Source organism: Pseudorasbora parva, chromosome 6, assembly GCF_024679245.1.
Source record: "Pseudorasbora parva isolate DD20220531a chromosome 6, ASM2467924v1, whole genome shotgun sequence".
In the NCBI taxonomy this organism is placed as follows: domain Eukaryota; kingdom Metazoa; phylum Chordata; class Actinopteri; order Cypriniformes; family Gobionidae; genus Pseudorasbora; species Pseudorasbora parva.
In genome coordinates, this window is record NC_090177.1 from 49,148,793 (window position 1) to 49,170,550 (window position 21,758).

Here is a 21,758-nt window from a genome sequence, read left to right on the forward strand (position 1 = left end):
CATAAATGAAAATCCAAGATGATGATGATGACAATAATAATTATTTCTATACTAAGTTTTGATTACAAATACTTTATATGAATGTGTTTGAATGTATTTTCATCCGTTGGTATGATGGAAATGACGTCATTATGTAAGGACGTAAAAGAACCGGCGATCTGTTTTTTTTTTACCGGTTCATTAAAACTGTAAGCCCGCCCACTGGTCCAAGGACGGCAGCCAATGATGCGGGTGAAGGGTTCTCTGCGAGTTACTGTCTGTCCTTTTGCACAAGACAATATTAGATTAAATACATTTGTTATTTGTATTACCTCTTTCATCTGACTTCTGATCAGATTTCTGAGATCTTTAATAATTTAGATATTTGAATTAAACGTTTGTGATTCTATTTAACTCTTTATCATTATTGAAATGTATTAATTCGGTTCTCAGAGTCGCTCAGGGTCTTCACATCAGCTGGTATGCGAGCCCATGAACACAAACTCGCCAGTCCGATCATTAATCAGGGGTTATGGCTAAAGCAGTTTAACAATGTTGCCTCATGCTCACTATTGTTCAAAAGTACCCATGTAGCCTCCTACAGTCACTTATATAACAACTTAGTTACAGAAAAACCCACAACCAGAGGTTATAATCAGTATCATATCTGATCCTATATAATAATGTAACTGCATAACAACTTAAAGTCGAGCAATTTAGTCAGAAGTCTAGACTTAAATCCTGGACGCAGATTTGCGGTAACAAGGATACAGCGTAATATACTAAAATCAATAATTGGAGTAAATCAGAATGAATTCAAACGTAACAATTTATTAACCAGGTAAGAAACATCAATCAAAATTCAACTCAATGAAACAATCAAATACAAAATCAATAGTTCAGAAATCAAAGAATTAGAAGCATTCAAAACATAGTCAAAAACGACACACGTCAATTGTGCGGGAGATCTGGGTACAGATTCCCCAAGTTGTGTGTCACCTTTCCTTAAATACCCAGATAGTTCAATAGGTCACCAAATGGTGTTTTCTTTGATTATATTTAGATTTTGGCCCCTTCTTTGGGGAGTCACAAATGGGTAAACAGAGTTTGTGTTTGAATGGTTTCTGTGAAGGCGGGCACTTATTTACATATAGGAGGCATCCTGTATCAGATCTGTGGGAGGTCACCTTCTTACTGGCATTCAATATTTTCTTAACTTATAAAAACTTCTTGGAGCTTTGTGTTATAATTGGGAGAATGAGACCACTTTACCAGGCGCACCGAGACATTTCAAATGTACATACTTTACATTCTATATTCCCGGAGGGGGGGAAAGGAGAAATACAGTGGGTAATATGCAGAGTGTGAAAGTGAGGTGTAAGTGTCTCGGTATGGTGTCGTGGGAGAATGTTTTTGCTTTGTTTCACAGGCCAGACACTCTGGCATTTGCGATACAAACAGAGGGTAATATACAGAGTGTTAGGGTGAGGTGTGTGTGTATCACAATCAGTATGATGTCAAAGGAGAGTGTTCAGGTGTTAATTCCAGGGGAGATTCTTTGTTTCTCAAGCTAGACCTCCTGGCACTGGCCTTACAAAACGAACTGTCCGAAAGAAACGGTTTGCGAAAAAGAACAGAACTTCCCATCACAAACAACAATCTGACATAAAGTCACATGTTTACCATTTCAAAATACTCCCTTTCAAAATGACGCCACATGAGCTGATTGGCCAATACATGAGCCACCTGCCCAATCACCTCATTGGTTAATGATTAACGCTTCAATCAGGATGTAACCACTATAAAAAGACCACAGGTGAGCACCTTTTTTCTTTTTAAACTATGGAAGATGTTGTAGAGAGAGGCAGAGGGAGGATGGGTGCAAGTTTCTTTTTCAGTTTACTGTTTTCTTGTGAGCATATTTTAGTTCATTCCTAAGTAAATATATCTGCTGTGCGTATGTTGCACTCACTTGTTTGGTTAAAAAAGAAGGGGGGAAAAAAGGCATGTGTGCATTTGCAAATATTTCTGTGCATGTAAACAATCTGAAGAATTTTCTAAGAACTACATATTTTAGTATTATGGCAACGCATACTAAAGACGAGTGCTTTTCATTGTGCCCAACAGTGTGTAGCTGGCTAGACAAAAATCTGGCAAAATTTGATTTTAATAATACTATGTGTAGTTTTGCTTTCAGTGCTTCATTTGCCAAGATAAACAAAGCATTTTTACATTTGGGTGTGTGGTTTTGGGAATTGTGTAAATTTAGATAAAACCTGACTAGTTTGCAAAATTGTGTGTTAGCAATTAGGGAAAAAAACTGTAAGGGACTATATCCACAACTATATCAGAAGCAAAGTAGAAATAAAACAAACAGAAACGTGAGAGCCGGGTGGCAGTCAGCTTTGCACCTACTTGTGGATCCTTTTCACATGTTCTGGTCTGAACAACTAGTTCAGAGTAATCAGTCTGATAAACAGACCGTGTGTGTGTTGAATGAGGAGAGCAGAAACAAAATAAAGTTGAACTGTTTTAATGATTACGTAAATCAGATAAAGAAAGTATACCGAGCCCTGGGTCACAGCTGTCCCTGATTTACTCAATCCTATACGAGGGTCATGTGGGCAGTCCACAACAACTCGCCTTTCCCTCGACCTAATATTTATACACAACATACAGAATATGCAAGCTGTCTTTTCTTGAGAGTCAGATGACTTTCTGGTGTTTTAATTGCTTCATTATCAACATCTCCCTTCCAATTCCTGGGGCCCGTTCTTCGTACCTCGCTTAATACATCCGAGATGATTTGACAGATCCCGGATCTTTTAATCGTGATAACTGATATCTGGCTAATTTGGTTCTTCAAACGAATTTGTGGATTGGATTAATATATCTGGATGAAGTTATCTGAGATCACTGCTCGTGCCTGTGTTCCCTGAAGAGGGCAGATGATCAATACTCCAAACCACGATCAGCAGCGATTGCGTTGTCTTGACGCCAGCCAATGACATCATATAATTAAAGCCAAGTTATTTCCAGATAACACCCGCTCATCCGGGTACTACGAGTTATCTTGACCGGTTCTACTTCTATTCTTAACGCTGGCGCCATCTTGTGGCTTAAACAGCCGTGGGTTACAATGGAAGACTACAAGGTGGGGTTCCTTTATAACATTTTTAATATATTCTTCTTACCCAAACGCATCGATTGGAATCAGAAGGCTCTATTAACCCATCGGAGTCGTGTGGAGCGCGTTATTTGACGGACAGCTGCATTTAATGGACTTCAGAAACAGCTCCAACTACTGCTGGGATTAACGTTAGCCTGGACTTTTTAAATATAACTCTGATTGTATTTGTCTGACAGAAGAATGTCATTAACACCTACGATAACTTGAGGGTGAGTAAATCATAGGCTTGGTTTCATTTTTGAAAAATTAAATTTTTCATATATAAATTATGTTTATGGGTCTGTAATCACGTGGTGTTGCACACATCCGCAAAATATTGCATATATGACAGATCTCCTCATGGTGAACAACTTTGCCTCTGGGGCCATTGCTGTCAATCAAATCGTTAATTAAATATTTGTAATTATGTTAAAAACCTACTTTTGTGAACTTGTCCCTGGTTTTTTGCCCGATCAGAACCAAACCAGTCTAGGACATTTCTTTGGACTCTTTAGATCAATAACTATCAAAAAAAGTTGAACGTTTGCATTTGAATGGCTATAACAGGGCCATTTCAAAAAGAGGCGTAGCAAAATACACTCAAAAGCCTATAAATCCTGAGGGGAAACTCAAAAATTCACGAAAATTGTTGGTTACATGTGGCATAACATGCTGATGAAGCATGCGATGTTTTTAAAGAGATCGGACAAAAGGTAGCACTATAACTGTGAAAAAGCTTTAAAAACCATACATTTCCTACACTGAAAAAAATTTGGAGTGACATTTACTTAAAAAAAGCTAGGCAACTTTTTCCACACAAAAAGTGCTTGTAATATTTACTCGGGCTATTCTAAGTAATATTTACTTACTAGAACCACTTATTTTTTATGTAAAATACACAAGTAAATTGTACTGGCAATACTCATCTATAGATTGTAAGTTTCACTCAGATTACCATTGCATCCAATTACAAACCCACGTGATTATTGCTGATATTTCTGAGTTTTGCATGACGCCCCCAGAATGCATTGTGGCAGGAAGCATGTCACCATTGTTGAGATTCTTAGGCTGAATCTTGATATCTGTGTGTGAGAAAAGCTTGCAGGAGTTCAAAGTGCTTAGTGTACAGTCTGTTATAAAACGTATTTAACTTTTCTGGTTAAACCTGTGCTGGATCTTTTCTAGAATAAAACAAGGTTAATAGTATATTGCTCATATTCACGTATAAGATCGGTGAATTAAGCCACTACACAATGATCATATTCTGATCATCAAGCGGCCAAAAGCATCTGATCGTGTTTTCTCTGCTTTTCTTGCCATAGCAAACCCAGATACAGCAATGAGAGAAACATTAACATTAAAAAGTCATCAAACTGCCCAACTAAAGAAAACACTAATCGCCATAATGGTGACATAAAAAAACTCTCTTAATTCTCAATAGGAGCTTATGTAGCTTTAGCTATCGTTATTGTGATTACAACTCACGTTCAGTTAAAAGTCAAAACTTATTGAGAATAAGTCAGCCACATAAAAAGCAACATCCCAAAATGACCATCTCTGCCACCACTGAACAAGTGGGATCTTTGCGAAAAATCTGTGTGCATTTTCAAATGCACTTTGCTTTTCAGATTTAAATGTACTTAATATTTTGGGTGCATGTGCTGTGACTATAAAACATTAAATATTATTTGTAAATATATGATAAAATTCACTCTTTTTTCTGTTATTACATGAATAGACTGTACATTTTACTTAAGATATATAGTTCCAACTTAAACTTGATTTTACAATGTAATAATTACATGAACTAATGTAATTAATGTAACTAATTTTTATAAGTATATGGTAAATTGCCTATATTGGTTGTAAATGGACTTTTCCATCTATTATTTCAGTATAAATAAACTTAATGTTTTTAATGCCTCTGTGCTTAAAAGGCATTAAAAGCTTGAACCCTGCTAAATGCTGCTTGCAGCTTTAATTATTTTATTTTTTTTAAGAACAAATCACCAATGATTTTTTGTATTTTTTCTTCTTCTAAATTTACGAAAAAATATAGGAACGGAAACCCCACGTATGCTAAAAGTATGTATGACTTTAAAACTTTAGAAGTTATATCTCATCCTAACATGACTATAATTACGCTGAAGCATATTGCATTATAAATTACAATTGAATTTCATCTAAAATGCATTCGATCATATATGGTTGAAAAGTAAGAAAAGCTGTGCTATAGCTTCAGCTGAGAGGTTTCTCTGAATAACGCAGATATACACATGTGTGTAGAGCTGATAATAAGAGCTCTGTAACCTTGGGTCTGTCAGAGCTGTTTATTGTGAAATCGGCACACTATGCTTCGCTCGAGGATCCGGACGAGAGCACATCTGCAAACAGAGGCAAGTGTGACGAGAGTGATTAACGCTGTCAGGAAAACATGGGCGAAAAGCCTTTATATGGAGATGGTGTGGGCGGAAAGCCTTTCTTCAGTCGAAAATAAATAGTTTTTGAGGAAAACATTTCAGGATTTCTCTCCACATAATGAACTTCAATGGGAACCAACGGTTGAAGGTCCAAATCAATGCAGTTTCAAAAGAAGGGCTTCAGAGGCTCTACATGATCCCAGAGGAATAAGGGCTTATCTAGACAAACCATCAGACATTTTCAAGAAAAACTTTTTTTTTTTTTTTTACCTAAATTGCTAATTTTGTGCTCTTTATCAGAACCAGCATTAACTTGTGGAGCAGTTTGAGCTCCAGTAGCTCGTCTGTTTGATCGGACCCCACGGGCCAGCCTTCGCTCCCCACGTGCATCAATGAGCCTTGGCCGCCCATGACCCTGTGGCCGGTTCTCCACTGGTCCTTCCTTGGAGCACTTTTGATAGATACTGACCACTGCAGACCGGGAACAGCCCACAAGAGCTGCAGTTTTGGAGATGCTCTGACCCAGTCGTCTAGCCATCACCATTTGGCCAAACTCGCTCAAATCCTTACGCTTGCCCTTTTCAAACACAACCCTGGCCAGTGTTATTCACACTTATGCTGACACCTACAGGTGTGTGTGCAGCAACAAGCAAAAATAGAGGTTTACAGTAACAGATGCATTATTCATAATTACCCAAGATCCTAGAATTGGCAGTTTGCAACTTTGTGTTATAAACAATATACAATAACACTGGTAGGCTAAAACAGTGACAAGACAAGCAATTTTGGGACAGCATTTACTTCTATTGTAAGAAAAAAAAAATGACCATGCCCCAAAATGGTCACATGATTATTTTGGTTACTTGGTAACTTTGCAGATGTATTCATGCTAAACAGCAACATTACACACTAATGACCAGAATAGGACCCCTTTACAAACAATATAACAGAATTGTTACAAGATTGTTGGACTTGAAACAACTTGCTATGACAAATGACAACATGTTCGCCACCAAACCAACCCTTAGTTCTGTCTGGATCGTTCAGGATACAGACCTTTATTATTTGTTCCTACAGAACTATTTTCCTAGGACAACTGGAAGAAGGGGACACAATTGCACAAGACAAAGCCCTAGTCATACCCATTGAGGAGGCAGAGGCTTGTCTAAAGACAATCACGTCAACCGTGAAAGAAGTTAATCTTTTTTCTTGACACCCCTGGTACAACAGGTTTGTGCTTTTAGGCAGGATTGGATGTAGAAAAATGATCCGAAAGTATTCATTCTGACTTTAATTACTTTTCTTTCCTCCACAGGGTCTGGTTACTGGAAGCAAAGCTCCAGGAGGATTTTTGCAATGAGGGATGATGTGAAGGAAGGAAACTCTGGTTAGTCCATGAGTGAAAACGATAATCATCTTTGAACATTATATTGTCCTTTTACAAATGTAACTCTAACCTCAGTCATGAAACATTCGATCCATCTATCGGTTTCAAACTTCAGGCTTTTCTTTCTCAAGCAAACTTCAAAGTCTTGATTAACCTTTTAAAGGTAGGGCAGGTAGGAATTGGTTACAATTTTTTTTTTTCGTGATTTGTCTGGTGGTATGTGGTTGTGAAACGACTCCAAATCTGCAGTTGACCTGAGTGCACATTAGATTTAAAAAAAAAAACACACACAATATTTTCTTTCTAATAATGTCATTCATGTAATATCATGGACAATTACAGTAAATATAATTATAAAGTAGCTTATGTACCTGAAATTCAGATACTTTGGGATGACCTTCAGCCAGCGTTCATTGAGAATAATTTCAGCCAGCCTCTCATGTGCCACTGAACCGCTCTCAATTAATTTTTTATCTCTGGTGTCCAATAAGGGGCCATGTTTACACTCACCAAGGGCCCACGTGTGTTCTCCTGTGACATGGTGCAGGATTCCCATCCACATATCCTGTGGGGGAAAAAAATTACAAAAAGTTTATTTATTTATTTTTAAACGTCAAAGTGATGAAGTAAAGCATTTTACATGTAATTGAATACCATTACTAATAACAAAAACACATACGTCACAAATTTTACACAAAATACCCAGTATATCAGTTATTGCATTTGTAAACCTATAAACCAAATTGGGTGATTACATAATTTAGTTTAGTTTATGTAAAGAAAAGTCTTCTGTTTCTAAATATTGAAAAAGAAAAAATATAACAACCAAGAAAATACTTACAATGAACTCTTCATAGGTATCTTCTGTCTTATAGCAGTACCAAAAGTGGTTGCAGATGTCTTTATTCCACATGTGGAGAATGTCACAGTCCTTTTGCTGCCCTGCCTGGGTGCATAAAAAAATAGTGTTAGGTAAACTAGGATTTTGTCAACAGGATTAAAATAAACAATAATATATTTCAAGAAGATTAAAAAAGGTATGTAAGGGTGCTATTATGTAAGTTTTTATTGTGATCAGATGAAATGTGATTACTGATAGGCATTTATTATACTTACTGCATGAATTTTTTTACTCAAGTTTTTGGATCCATGCCAGACGTCCAGAGTGTGGGTTAGGTTTTTTGGAATTGCAACAGCTCCCCCCAACCCAGCATGTTGCCAGGCCGGAAGGGAGTCTGAGGACACGCACGGGCCGACGCTAGTTAGACTCTACCGTTGTCCTTACTCAGGAATTGCCAACCTGGCTTCGGGCCCCAATAACAAAAATCCCTCCCCCCCCCAGGGAATGCATGGCCTGCTGGGCCCACGACACCCCCCGCAACTCTAATCTAAACCCCCAACGAACCCACACCCAACCCCACGCCCCTCCCCGAAATAAAATCCCCAACGCCCTTCGTCCCCCGGGAACAGACAGAATCAATTTGTAGGTTAGAAGTCGCCCCAGCCCCCCCCTCAGGGCTGTAACAAACAGGGCTGTCCAATGCTTGACCTCAATCCTTCAATTCTCCTATCACCTCACTAGGCTCCCTAACGGGGTGAACCCCTTCATTCCAACCTTCCACAAACAACACTCCGGCTATGAATGTGAACATACCAAGCCCTTGTCATCCACCCATTAGGGCTGTGTCAGACAGGGTTAGGCCCGAAAGGGTTGTGAGGATAGATCCCTAATACCAACCCTTGACCCCTCAGGGCTACGGCCGGCAGGGCTGCTACCGGTAGGGCTACAATCCATCCAAAACCAGCCTATTAAATCTGTGATGGGTAGGTTTAGGTATAAGTCCCTAGTACGTCAGGTCAGTGACGGGTAGGTTTAGGCAAGTGTGGGTGTGGGGATAGATCCCCCAAACACCCAGAGATTGCTCAAAACCCTTCTACTGGGTAGGTTTAGGTATACAGCCCCAATTCGTCCAATCTGAGACTAATCAAGCCCAAACTGAAATCACTACCAGAGAAACTACAATCAAAACAACAACCACAATACCACCACCCAACTATACCTCTCTAACTAACTACCAATCCCTAATCGAAATGCAAGGTTCTTCTGTGAACCTACTCCGAACTAGCGAATCCAGCCAGACCCAAAGGACATGACCGGATAATTCTGGCCCGGCATCGCATTCCCATCAGTGTATACTGACACCCAACCTTCCTCCAATACTTCCAGATAAGGCTGCCATCCGAGCGCACTCTAATCTTTCCATATCCCCAAAACCCTAAACCTATCCATTCCTATCCATTCCATTCCAACCCACCAATCTCCCTTGATCTTTATAGAAATTCAACCATCCTGGCCTGACTAGGCCCCACCCAATCTCTGGTTCATTCTTGAGAATTTCAAGATCACCCATCTCGGTTAACTCCTATTTTTCTCATTTTAGAACTCAGGGACTCAGAACCTCGGATACCTCACAGGACAACCGTCCCATATTTATCCCATCATCATAGTCCCATCCACAACTCCATTCTCCTCCTTGTTTTACTTTTGTTTTTTTATTCTTTTTTTGGATTTTTACTATTTTATACTTTTTTTGTTTTTCATTTTTGGTATTTTTTTTTTTTTTGTTTTTTTTTTTTTTGGCCTCCTCTCCACCTTCCAATCATTTCTTGGGCTTCTGCCCAGCCCTCTTGTCCCCTGCTGTCTGTGCTCCCTCTTCCTCTTCCAAGAATCATACGGGGCTCTCCCCCAGTTGGGACCACTCCGACTCCTCCTGGGTTACCGGCCCCAGGGGAGCCCCTTTCCCCGGCTCCTCCCTCTTCCCCTTTGCCGACCCCCCTTGGTCGCCTCTGGGCGGCACCTTCCTCTGGGGCAAAGGGACCTCTTTCGGCCCCCCCGCCCCAGCCCTAACCTGCTGTATTTTAGCCCCCTGCACGACCACCTGGGCCCTCTGGGCCTGGGGCGCCAGTTTCTTCAGGGGCAACGGGGCCTCTTTCGGCCTCGCTGCCACTGCCCTGGCCTGCTGCACCCTCTGCCCCGAGCCCCCCTCCTGAGCCTGCTGGGCCTGAGGGACCTGCTCCACTTCCATGGGCTCCACCCGTACCTCCTCCCTACTCTGTACTTGCTGGGTATCTTCCCGGGGCCCCACCAAAATGCCCCTAACCTCCTCCTTTGCCAACCTGATGGTAGCTGGGTGGATATGTTTGATCCCCCTGTACGCCCATCTGACCGCCACCCCCCAGTCCTCCTCCCACCTGACTCTGGAGAGGACTGCCAGTTCTTTCTTGGCCTCCCGCAGGGCATTTTCATAATGCTCTTCCAAAATATCCAACCCAGTATACAGCCAATTCTTGGCATTCCCGAACCCTAACCAATCAGTCCTGACTGTGGGGACCGCGGGCCTGAACCCCTGGGCCAGATTACTGGCCATCCGGACCATCCTGGCCGGCTGGGGCTGCTGCCCCTCCGTCCCCCGGACCGCTCTCAAATGATGAAAGATTTTCAAAAATCTGTGCATCCCCCCCACCGCCGCCTTAGCGGGTCCTGTTATTTTTTAAGATTGTGCACTTTTTCTATCCATGTCAAAGAAAGGCCTTAAACTATTATGATGCAGCTACTGAATGATTAATAACAAACTGATTTACAAGGAATTTGTAAGCAATTGTGCACTGCATAGGTAATAATTTGTGTTATCTTTCTATTAGCTGTGTACAGAGTCTGGATTTTTGGTGACTGTTACAATCGACGTGGCAAAAGTCGAGCAAGGGAGACCATGGGCACCAATCTTGGGGTGGTTTGGCAGGCGGTCTTTTGAATCAACTTTGACCGCGATTCTGGAAGACTTGGAGTTAAGCTTTTCTCTGAGAAAAGAACAAAGAGCGGCACTGAAGTCATTCTTAAAAAGGGAAGATGTGTTCAGAGTTTAGCCGACTGGATACGGCGAATGTTTAATCTATCAACAAGCTCTGCTTCACCTTCGTTGCTCTGGTTGGTGTAGCGCTATCCTATCGCGTGCAGAGGGAGTTTGAAAGACAACCGTTTATCCGCCCCTCGGATTGAAAGACCTTCATTTATCCGCCCCTTAGATTGAAAGACAACCGTTTATCCGCCCCTCAGATTGAAAGACAACCGTTTATCCGCCCCTCAGATTGAAAGACAACCGTTTATCCGCCCCTCGGATTGAAAGACAACCGCTTATCCGCCCCTCGGATTGAAAGACAACCGCTTATCCGCCCCTCGGATTGAAAGACCTCCATTTATCCGCCCCTTAGATTGAAAGACAACCGTTTATCCGCCCCTCAGATTGAAAGACAACTGTTTATCCGCCCCTCGGATTGAAAGACAACCGTTTATCCGCCCCTCAGATTGAAAGACAACCGTTTATCCGCCCCTCAGATTGAAAGACAACCGTTTATCCGCCCCTCGGATTGAGCTGTCAATGGTGAGTTTCCAGACCAAACATCTTGATGTGGGTCGGGCTTGTCAGGCTAGGAGAAACACGTTTTAGGTTCTCAAACGTCACATTATGCTCCAGAAAATGCTTACGTCATGTGAGCGCCCAGTGTTTACAGTTTGTTTGATCATGGATGATGTTAACATGGTACTCATTTTTACTTTTGTGCAAACGCTTTTGGCCTGTTTGTATTTGCAAACAAAACTGCTGTACTATATTGAGGAGCAATAAATACAAACGACGAAGGAACGTTGTTTCGAAAGGAACAGGAAGTCGCTCTTGCTATTCGTTGTTGATGATTTTGAGGATTCTGATTGGTTTGCATGGCTTTATCCTTCTCCATACACTGCCGCCCATAGGTTTGGCATAGTAATGATGGCGTTCGACGGCCTATTTATGTGGGTTGATGTAAACTACAACTATTTTTGAAAACGGAGGGGGAAAAATGTGTTTCTCTAAATACCCGGCTATGTGTAAATGTGGCCAGAATGTGCTAGTGAATAATTGTGGAGGCAACAACCTAGGACGTGTGAAAAGTGTGCTGCTTCTCAAAGCATTGAAGAGGGACCTACGTGACCTCCACGGAAGGTTTCCCCAGATGAAAATTGTGCTTTCTTCAATCAACCAAAAGACGTCACTGGAGGCATGCTCCCCCAGGAAAGGTGGACAAAGTGTGAAAGTTTGTGAACACTGTGATGGCTAAGTCTGATTTGTTTGTTAATGGGAGCATTGTGCATTATCCACACATACTATCTGATAAGCCTGAACTATTTTTTAAGATATAATGTTCATTTAAGCCCAAAGGGAAATGTTTTTTAACTGATATTGCCCAATGTCTCAGAGACCACAACCCTCAAGATTGGTCTTTCATTACAGAAAAGAGGGCCTCCACTTTTTTTTTTTTTTTTTTTGCTAAACTAAAAAAAAAAATATTTTCCTTTTATCTATTGTGATTGTTAGCATGTTAGCAGCTGGTTGGATGTTAACTGATTAAACTATGCTTGTCACCATTGTGAGCTTCATTCATGGACCTTTCATTTAGTTTTTGTGTCACCTGTTCCTTTGTTCAGTTTCCCCACTAATCTATCTCCATATTTGTGTAATCTGCCGTGTTCATTATCCTCATTTGTGTTTGCTATTTAATGCTGCGTTCCAGGCGACCCGTAACCCGTATTTTTCTGACCTTCTACCAGTAAAAAGTGCACTGGAAGAGCCATTAAACCTGTGTGTTTAAACATGAGCCGTTAAACCCAATGGCAGCCCCTATGGATGCGGTGTTTATGGAAGTCATACATTAAAAAAACGAATCATTTTTTTAAATGTTATGCATTATCAGCAGCTTTTCTAGCATTAGCTAGTTTTCAGTCCATTGAGTGGAAGATTAAATTAATGTCCAAATATACAAATATCTTAAAATAAAAGGTATAACAGCTTCTCTTGCCTTATGTGGCGTTTTTCTCTCCATCGTTTCCCTCAAATAAGCACCTTTGGTGATAAAAATGATTTTAAATGAGCATTAAGCCCCATATGGTCTGTCATGTTTTGTTTACATCTAGCTACCACAATTCCTCACGCTCAAGCAGTTTAACGTGACTTTGCCTGGGGCCTGTACCATGATGGTAGTTTAACAAACTCAGGGTTACAGGATTAGTTTCGAGTTGACAAAACCAAACCATTGTATTAAGGCTTTGTTGGATGCTTATCGTCAGCTTTCTTTGTCAACCCAGGCTTTGATCCTGAGTTCATGAGTTTAGCTGTGACATCAGCAGTGAACAGCCAATCACACGCTGTGGAACTGAGATTCACTTCTCGTGAGACAAGCAGTGAGATTAATTTCTCTCTTCTGCAGAATATTGCATGATTGAAAAATATTAAGAATTAAAAATAAAAAAAATACACCGCAAGAAGAAAAGCTGTCTATGAAAGAGGACAACTTAAAGAAAAAATAGTATACGTCAATCCAAGTAAAAGTTATGAAGTTAGTTTAGTTGATATAGAGAAAATCGAACATTTAAGCTCAGTAAGCTTCTTTTTTTAATAGGCTAGTTGTATTTATTGATTTTAAAGCTTATTCATATGACTTTATTCAGGTGATGTTATTTATATGACTTGTGTTAATTTTATATGACATGTATTATGTATTTCACACTTACATCAAATTAAATAGAGTAAAGATTATGCGTATTTGGCGTGCTGTCCGGGGGAGGGCGCCGGGCTCGGAATTTCGCCCGAACCCAGAGTACCCCCCTGTGATAGAGATACTCTAGAACTGGACTGGAGTATATTATAGATTGAGTTGACATCTAATAAGAGTTTGTTAGAATCGAGTGAGGAGCTGGGGTGGTGGAGGGATGCTAAAATGAAAATGGTCAACGAAAGAAGGTAAATCAGCTGTATTATACACCCCTCTTATCGTTGATTAGCTTGATGTGCTACACTTGTGTTTAATTAGGTTTAATTATATGAGCGTGCTCCGCTTGTGTTTAGTCAGGTTTAATTATCTGCACGTGCTCCTCCCGAAATTTTGTTAATAAAAACTTCACTAATTTTAACAAAGTGCCTATTAATGATTGATTAACTAAAACGATAAATGTGTAATTGATTAAAGGTATAATAATAACATAAATTATATCTAAATCATTCAAAATTATTTTTTTTTATAAATAAGCATTGTTAAAAGCCAGACGCTTTAGTCTTTAAAAACCATTTGCTATGTAATGACATTTAATTTGGAGTAGAAACAGGGGGAGTGACTTTATTGCATCAGAGGTGTGTCCCTTTACTCACAGCTGATTGGCCCAATTTCAGATTGAGATCTCTTATCCAGAACATAACCTGCCCCAGAGCAGGTTAGCTGTGGAGCGTAAGTTACTATGGCGATGAACACAGCTAAAAACCAAACTACTTTAATGGTACCTAAAACCCAGGATTGGCACAAACTAATCTTAAACAAATCTGGCTAGCCAGCTGAACCAGCTTCATGGTACAGGCCCCTGGAACGCTATAAAGTTGTAAATCGTGGATTGAAGTCGGAACTTATGGGCTCAAAAACTTTCCTTGAACACAGCATAAGTTCCTCCTTTCTGCTCAGTGTTATACATGTTTACACTGCCTGTCTGTTGTGGATTCATTCAACTTTACTTAGTGGAACTATATTATTCAGCCTTTGTATTTCTGCAAGCATATTGCTATAAAAACTTTCAGAATCTTTAGAGTGTATTTGTGACAGCAAGAAATGTCAAAGCAAACACACAGGCGTCGTGATTTGCTATCTAACCGCATATTCTTATAACTCAGACAGAGTTAAACAAAATATCTAAATATATAGTTGAGGACATGCTGCCGTTGTTGACGGCGGAGTCGGATTCTTTCCAGGCAATCGTTTGTAGGAAATTGATTCTGTTCAAATAACTCAAAGGGGTATTGAATTACAGTGAAAGGAACCATGATACATATAAAATGATTCAAAATTAATATTTAACACTATCAACTATTTGTCCAGCAATACGTTGAAATTAGTGTACATTATCAATCCTGAATCAGGATATTACCCGTTACAATGGCAATAACAACAATTTTATGTTCACTGTTTGTGAGCTTAGGTAACACAATCGATCAGTTTGAGGCAGTAACTTATAAACACATAGCCAAAGACACTTGTATAGATGAAAAGGGTAAACAAAAGTTTATTGAACTATTCTAAACATACACAAACTAACAAAAACACACATTCATACAGTTACTGGGAAAGGGAGGTTTGTTAATGGAAAGGAGTGAAGTCCCAATGATTTCTTAGCCACAACCTGAGAATCAATATACAGGGAGTGCAGAATTATTAAGCAAGTTGTATTTTTGAGGATTAATTTTATTATTGAACAACAACCATGTTCTCAATGAACACAAAAAACTCATTAATATCAAAGCAGAATATTTTTGGAAGTTTTAGTTTTTAGTTTTAGCTATTTTAGGGGGATATCTGTGTGTGCAGGTGACTATTACTGTGCAGAATTATTAGGCAACTTAACAAAAAACAAATTTATACCCATTTCAATAAAAAATTTTACCAGTGAAGCCAAAATAACATCTCAACATTCACAAATATACATTTCTGACATTCAAAAACAAATCAGTGACCAATATAGCCACCTTTCTTTGCAGGGACACTCAAAAGCCTGCCATCCATGGATTCTGTCAGTGTTTTGATCTGTTCACCATCAACATTGCGTGCAGCAGCAACCACAGCCTCCCAGACACTGTTCAGAGAGGTGTACTGTTTTCCCTCCCTGTAAATCGCACATTTGATGATGGACCACAGGTTCTCAATGGGGTTCAGATCAGGTGAAGGAGGCCATATCATTAGATTTTCTTCTTTTATACCCTTTCTTGCCAGCCACGCTGTGGAGTGCTTGGACGCGTGTGATGGAACATTGTCCTGCATGAAAATCATGTTTTTCTTGAAGGATGCAGACTTCTTCCTGTACCACTGCTTGAAGAAGGTGTCTTCCAGAAACTGGCAGTAGGACTGGGAGTTGAGCTTGACTCCATCCTCAACCCGAAAAGGCCCCACAAGCTCATCTTTGATGATACCAGCCCAAACCAGTACTCCACCTCCACCTTGCTGGCGTCTGAGTGGGACTGGAGCTCTCTGCCCTTTACCAATCCAGCCACGGGCTAATCCATCTGGCCCATCAAGACTCACTCTCATTTCATCAGTCCATAAAACCTTAGAAAAATCAGTCTTGAGATATTTCTTGGCCCAGTCTTGACGTTTCAGCTTGTGTGTCTTGTTCAGTGGTGGTGGACTTTCTGCCTTTCTTACCTTGGCCATGTCTCTGAGTATTGCACACCTTGTGCTTTTGGGCACTCCAGTGATGTTGCAGCTCTGAAATATGGCCAAACTGGTGGCAAGTGGCATCTTGGCAGCTGCACGCTTGACTTTTCTCAGTTCACGGGCAGTTATTTTGCGCCTTGGTTTTTCCACACGCTTCTTGTGACCCTGTTGACTATTTTGAATGAAACGCTTGATTGTTCGATGATCACGCTTCAGAAGCTTGGCTATTTTAAGACTGCTGCATCCCTCTGCAATATATCTCACTATTTTTGACTTTTCTGAGCCTGTCAAGTCCTTCTTTTGACCCATTTTGCCAAAGGAAAGGAAGTTGCCTAATAATTATGCACACCTGATAAAGGGTGTTGATGTCATTAGACCACACCCCTTCTCATTACAGAGATGCACATCCCCTAATATGCTTAATTGGTAGTAGGCTTTCCAGCCTATACAGCCTGGAGTAAGACAACATGCATAACGAGGATGATGTGGTCAAAATTTGAATTTTGAATTTATTTATTTGATCAGGGACAATGCACAGAAACATTAGTCTAAAAAGAAGAGATGTCATGTGCCAGGTTATATCAAAAAATGCTAATTTCCACCCGCAGTCCCTGAACAGGTAGATGTTATAAGCCCTACGTACAAGAGTTCATAAAACATATACAGAATAATAGATAAAATCATTACTTCACTCACATCATAAAAACACACTCCACTTCAGAAATCACTCACTCACTCACTCACTCATATCACAGTCAATTCAGTGCGTACAGGTTTGCTTTAATAATAACCACTGTTTGGTCAGGCGTCTAAATGTACTATAGTTTGTACATGAGATCATTTCATTTGGAAGAATATTCCAAAGGTTCGCTGCTTTATAAAAGAATGATTGTTGACCATATGTGGTTCTACGCTTTGGAACGCTGCACTCTCCTCTGACTGTCGACCGTGTGGCTCTAGAAATTCTCTCCGAATTTAATGTGACAAATTTTCTCAAAGGGGGAGCAGCGATGTTATGGATCATTTTAAATAAAGCAGAAATTTGATTATATTTAATAAGATTTTTAAAACTCAAAATATTATATTTACTTTGTACTTTACAGTGATGGTACTGGCGAGGCTTATCATGGATTTTTATGGCCCTTTTATACAATGATTCAAGTGATTTTAATGATGTTTTACACGCCTGAGACCAACTAGACATGCAATACAGAAGTTGTGGAACAATCATAGAGTTGAGATATATATTTGAAGCATCCGTAGTTAATGAATTTCTAATATGTTTATAGTTCATCAAACTAAATTTCAAATTATTACTAAGATTTTTTATGTGACTTTTAAAACTAAGGTTCGAATCAAGTATTAAACCTAAATATTTAGTTTCATTTACATTTTTAATTGTTTGTCCATTTACTTGGATTTCTTGAGTTACTTGTAATTTACATTTATTTGAAAAAAACATTGAGACCGTTTTATCAACATTTAAGGTCAGACAAGACGTATGTAACCATCGTGCAACTTTTTGCATCTCTTTTGATAATTTGTCAGCAACCTCCAGCTCGTTTTCCCCAGAAGTGAAAATAACCGATGATTATGTCAGCGTCCGAACACACTGCAGGGAGGTCATTTATATAGATGCTAAAAAGCAAGGGTCCCAAAATAGACCCTTACGGCACTCCCATCGAAGTGTCTCTGAACGCAGATTGGATGTTATTCACTTGTACACACTGATGTCGGTCGCTCAAATAAGACCTTATCCAATTTTGGGTGTGCTCAGAGAGACTATATTGATTTAATTTACTGTAAAGTATCTGATGATTGACAGTATCAAAAGCTTTACGCAGATCAAGGAAGACTGCTCCCACCACCCTTCCCCGATCCACGTATGCCCTGATTGTTTCCAGGAAGTAACAACAGGCAGAGTCTGTTGAATATTTCCGTCTGAAACCAAATTGCATTGGATTTAAAAGAGCTTGTGATTCGAAGTGGAAGGTAAGTTGCTCTGCCACCGTCTTCTCGAGCACCTTTGACGCAGCTGGGAGGATGCTTATTGGACGATAATTGTTCATGTCTTGTTTGTTCCCAGACTTAAATATCGGAGTGACAATCGCAGGTTTTAAGGCTGCTGGAAAAATACCCTCACTAATCGATTGATTGATCATTATTGTCAACGGATCAGAGAAGATGTCCTTATATTGTTTAAGAAAAGAAGTATCAAGTCCATAAATATCTTTTGCTTTGCTGTTGTTTAGCACAGTAATATTTTTTTCAACTTTAGTTTTAGTCATTGAGCTAAGATTAAAATCAGATTTATCACTGATTGTGAGAGGGGGGGGGGGGGAGCAGTGTGAAAATTCTGAGCCATTTTTTGGACATTGTTAAAAAAAATATTCATTAAAATTTGTTGCTATTGCAAAAGAGTCATCAATAATTTTTCCCTCTATAGTGAGACAAATATTCTCACATTTTGACTTTTCTCTTCCAAACAGTTTATCAATAGTTTTCCATATTATTTTCCTATTACCTTGTGCATTTCTAATGATTTCTTCGGCCTTTCTACGCTCAGCTGTAACTTTATTTCTTTGACTTGTAAAGGCGAATCGATCTGTTGTTTGTCCTGATTTGAGAAATGTTTTTAGTGCCATATCTCGCTTTTACATTATATCCCCAATAATTTTGTTGAACCATGGCAAATTTCGTTTTGAATGTCGCTTTCTTTGATTCTTTTTTGTATATTTGATTAATATGTCATTTACAGCCAACATAAGATCATGACAGCCCTGTTCACAAGATATTTTCTCCAGGACGTCTGCCCACTTTGTTTGTATTAAATCTTTTTCCACCAGTTGTAAATCTTTCTTTGGAATGAATGTGATATACATTTTACTATTAGTTTGATTTTTATTCTTGCACCTTATTTTTATCAATTTTCTAGCTACTAGAGTTAAATTGTGATCAGACATGCCTGTAATTAAATTATAAGTTTTAATTATTCTCTCGGGTTTATTTGTCAATATTAAATCTATTAAAGTTTGAGAGGATCTTGTTATACGAGTTGGTTTACTTAATAGTTGTGTCATTTGAAAAGGTTTTGTTATTTCTTTAAGTTTGTTTCTACATGATTTCTCAAACCAATTTAAATTAAGGTCACCCAAAAGAATGACTTCTTTTCCATCACACGGTTTAAGTACATTACCAAGAGAAATAAAGAAATCATTAGTAGCTTTAGGAGGTCGATAAATTGCTAATACACAGAAAGTCATTTGAGGAGAAAGTAATAGTAGTCCCCACACACTCCAAGTTACAGTCACTGATATCCAGTTGTTTACTTTGGATGTGATCTCTTACATAAATCAGCACTCCACCGCCTTTACCCTTATTTCTGTCGCGTCTATACAAGGTGTATCCCGACACTTTCACTATAGAAGAGGGAGTAGTAGGAGTTAACCAAGTTTCCGTTAAGCACAGATAATCCTGTCAACAAATGTTGAATCTGCTCAGTCTTCGAAGCGATGCTGCGGATATTTAAGTGTCCTCCGAAAATACCCTTCGGCTTTGTTTTCGGGTTCCAAAGTACGCTCACATGATTCACAGTCTGAAACAGTTTCATTTGCTGCTGTTTAAGTAAGGCGGCAGTATTTACAGTTGCTGCTGGCTTTGCGTGGATCATTGCTTTTAATATGTTCTCAGGAATTAACTTAGGAACAGAGTTTTTTTAGGGGGTTACCTCGTTTTCCCACGCTAGAGTCTTGGATATGGGTCAGTGGCGCCGGTGATTGCACCACATGGGTGGAAACAGCTGATTTAAATATAAAAAATACTAATTTGCCTAATAATTCTGCACTCCCTGTACTAGCAGGTAAACCTTAGTTTGCACGCTTAGATATGATTTTTACCAGTTCAGCCAGAATGAAGAGTCATGTACTTGCGTTTGAATGCTCCTAGGAGCATGGGTTCCTCTTAGCATGGCGTTGCTCGGCTGGTGGTCAGTTGTTGTGGTCAGAGGGACAAATAGTTGGTTTTGCGGGGTGAAAAGCCGGATCCTGGATGGTGTTAGCTGGTTGCTACACGACGGGCATCTCTGTGGTCCCACTGCGCAGACTCCAGGAAGTTTTCTACGGCGAGGTTCAGACGGAGTTTTGGAGTGTGGTGATGATGAAGAGCTCTGGGTAGCTCGGAGGACGCTGCATGCAGGCAGGAAAGGCCCGCAAAGATATCTTGCTGGCCCGGCAATATTAAACGGCCCCAAGGTCCCTGCCTACTTCTCCTGTTCATGCATATCATTAGTGTAATGTCTGATTAAACACTTTTAAGGACCCAACTTTCCTGTTATGATCACAGTACATTTTACACAAATTTACCTTGCATCAAAATGACGAGAATCATTTATCCATCACATAGACATCAAACAGCTTGCTATTCCCATGATGGGAGTAGAAGATAGTAAAGATTCATATGTAACATGTCTTGCGTACAGAGAAACTTTACAAGTTACATGAAAATATGCATAATACCTTGGTATATGTTTAACTCGCCGTTGGGTGGATTAATTCATGCTATTGAATATATGGTTTAAGTTTACTCCTTATGTCTGCATTGGTGTGAGGTCTTTGTGTGATGTTTAAAGAGCCTTTGGAATGCGCAGGTCGAGGAAGGAGGTGCACGACGAGGTGTCCTGTATAGTGTCAGGGTTGGTTCTGGGCCTTTGAAGAGCTCTTAGCGACTCTGTGTCCCGATAACGATTTGAATTTATGCCTGTCGGTAATAAATGAGTTTCTTCTTCGTGAGGTTCTACTCACTGTTATGCTTGTAGAACAAAGAGGAAACATGTCATGTGACTCATCTTGTCCTTGTACTGGTTTTGAGATAACGCAGATAAAGGTGGTGAGATGTTGTCTTTGGGCCAGTTGGGCATCCTTGATTGGTTTAATGATCGGATCAGGTTTCGGAAAGGGGGTCTCTGGAATGCTTTGTTGTGTTGACTCACTGCTGGAATATACATATTCCTACACATTGTAAGGATATGCCATGCAATAAGACTTTTTCAGAGTACATAGACACAGATCATGCCAGAATGAATGCTGAAATCAAAAAGACCTTTGAACACATGGAATATCTCTCTACAACTGCCGACATTTGGACCGCACATAAAAGCTATCTTGGTGTAACTGCGCATTGGATAAATCCAAACAGCATGGAGCGAGGGAAAGCAGAACTAGCATGCCGAAGATTCAAGAGTCGTCATACTCATGACATGACTGAGCTTGGCAACACTCAGCCTATGGCATAACCCATACACAATTACATCAGCTGTCACAAATAATGGCTCTGATTTCGTCCAGGCCTTCAAAAGATACCATCCGGTTGAGGCGAAGAGAAAGACAAGGGTGAAGTGACTTAAGGACATTAATGATGTATTGCATAATGGCTGCGCACACTTTAAACCTTATTTTGTGTTGACAAGTGGTTACTGTTAAAACCACAAACGGAAGCACTACCACAAAATGTACAGGCTTATGGA